The sequence below is a fragment of the Cynara cardunculus genome (genome assembly GCF_001531365.2).
Source record: "Cynara cardunculus var. scolymus isolate 2C chromosome LG 7, CcrdV1, whole genome shotgun sequence".
Classification (NCBI taxonomy): domain Eukaryota; kingdom Viridiplantae; phylum Streptophyta; class Magnoliopsida; order Asterales; family Asteraceae; genus Cynara; species Cynara cardunculus.
Window position 1 is genome coordinate 6,395,084 of NC_037534.1, and position 2,769 is coordinate 6,397,852.

Consider the following 2,769-nt stretch of genomic DNA (forward strand, 5'->3'; position numbering starts at 1 on the left):
AGGTTTTGATTATTTCCTAATATAAAGTATTAATCATAATTAATGAACCGTATTCATCTTTCATAAATATTTAAATCATAATAAATGAACTCTAATCACTTCCATAAATATTTCAATTTATTGGGTTGCATTGGTTGTACAAATGCGATAGGTTGTATTTGAAATAAACCCTATATATATATATATATATATATATATATATATATATATATAGACACGTTCAAATGAAAACCGTGTATTTCTAAGAAACCGTGTAAATCAATTTCGACCAATAGGAAAATTCGTTTTTTTAATTAAATTTAATCAATAAGGGTATTTCGGTCATTTATAATATTTTCTATTAAATATTGAAGTTACTAATAAATCTTAATTAAGGAAACGTAATAAAGAAAATTATATAAATGGTAACATTTAAATATTTAATTATATTAAAATATAAAAAATTTGGATTTCATATATTGTCATGAGTTATAATAAGGAGACGTATCTTGATGAAACAATTGAATTATAGAATGAAATCATCAAAACGTAGATGAACAAAAAAAATCCACAAAATGAAACAGGTTTCATGAACGTGAAACCGGTTCATGTTGCAAAGAAATTAGGTGAACCGAAACATTTTTATGGTGAACCCGTTGCATTGATGGTGTAGTTAATATTTTTTTTATGAGAAGCAAAATGAAACCGGTGTTTTTTGAAAAAAATTATGAAAAGGAAAATGAAACATGTTTCATGAACGTGAAAACCGGTTCATGTTGCAAATAAATTAGGTGAACCAAAACATTTTTATGGTGAAAACCATTGCATTGATGGTGTAGTTGATCATTTTGTTGATGAAAAGGAAAATGAAACCGGTGCATTTTGAAAATAAATTATGAAAAGGAAAATGAAACAGGTTCCATAAACGTGAAACCGAGTCTTGTTGCAAATAAATTATGTGAACCGAAACATTTTCATGGTGAAACCAATTTCGTTCATATAATGTAATTCAAAATTTAAAACGATTCACTCCATATAATTGAATATGGTGTGTTATATTCATTTTTTTATATGTTTTATTGATGTATGTGATTTAAAGTCAAAAATAATATATTGTTTTAAAAAATAAAAATAGTGTCATTAATATCTAGAAGAAAATTACCAAATGTTAAATTTTGTTTACCATTTTTGCCCTTACTGTTGAAATAAAATAAAATTTTAATATATATATATATATATATATTTAATTTCCTAAAATAAAGTAAACTAATCTTGGCCATTGATCAAAAAAATGGATGGATGAGATTGATTTACATGGTTTACACAAAATGAGACAAATTTTTATTTGAACGCTTCTATATATATATATATATATATAATACTGTTAGATTAGAGTTTTTAGTTGAATAACTGATATAATTTTGTCGTTCAATTTTTTTCAACAGAAAAAAGGAAAAAAAAATGTTGATTTTCTTCCAAAACTTTCCTTCCAAATGTGGAAGGAAAGGGAAGGAAATTAAATGAAATAATTTATAATACTTAAAGATATTTATAAATTACTAGAAGAGTACTCGTGCAATGCAGCGAGATACATATTGATTTTTATTTTATTGTTTATCTCAATCGATGTTATAATATGGTCTTATGTGATTTTGAAAAAACGATGATGTTTTTATTTTTTATTAAAATATAAATTTGAAGATATCATAAAAATTTGACAAAAATATTCGATGTTAATATCAAAGTAATTATTTAAAATTCCTATTTTTTGTGTAATTTTTTAATTCAATTTATTATTATAATTCAATTTAGGTTCAATAATGAAGTAATTTATATTTGGTTTAATAATATAATTTTTTTTATGAAGATAATAATTGATTATTTTGTTAAAACTCAATAATTATCCTAATTTTATTTTAGATTTTTATATTTTAAAATGAGATGTTTATCCTCTATTTGATTATGTTTATCCGGAGTTAGTTACGCGAATTCAAACATGAAGCTTTAATAAGTTGTATTTATGCATAATTTACTTGTAATCTTGAATTTCAAGTAATATGCATCAATATTTCATGCATTAAAAATGGTTTTTAAGAGTTTTTGTCAAATGCTTTATAATATAGTATAGATATATCCATCCAATTGCAATCCGTCATAAAATAAATAGAGGTATATTTTTTAAAAGTGATATTCTTTATTTTCTTTCTATCCTGCTCGATACCAAGAAAAAATCTATTGTCTTTACTCACCCTCGATCAAAGACACAAATACAAAATTGTCTTTTTTTCTCAAACTTGAGAACACAACTTATGATCACCCTAAATTCAAATCTTAACACTGCTTATTAGTAGGGATGTACAAAAAATCGTCAACTGTGAAACCCGCTCAACTCAACATGTTAACAACCCAACTAAACCCAACATGTCAAACCGCAAATTCGTCACTTAAGATGGTTGAAATTGTGTTAGGCCTAGCTCAATCCACCAACCCGCCGCTTATATATAATTTTTATAATATATATATATATATACACTATATTATAAAGCATTTGACAAAAAACTCTTAAAAACCACTTTTTATGCGTAAAGTACTGTTTATCAATGCATATTACTTAAAACTCAAGATTACAAGTAGATTGTGCGTAAGTACAACTTATTAAAGCTCCATATCTGAATTCATGTAACTAACTGCAGATAAATATAATCAAATACATGATAAACATCTCATTTTAAATATAAAAAATCTAAAATATAATTAGGATAATAATTGAGTTCTAACAGAATACTTAAT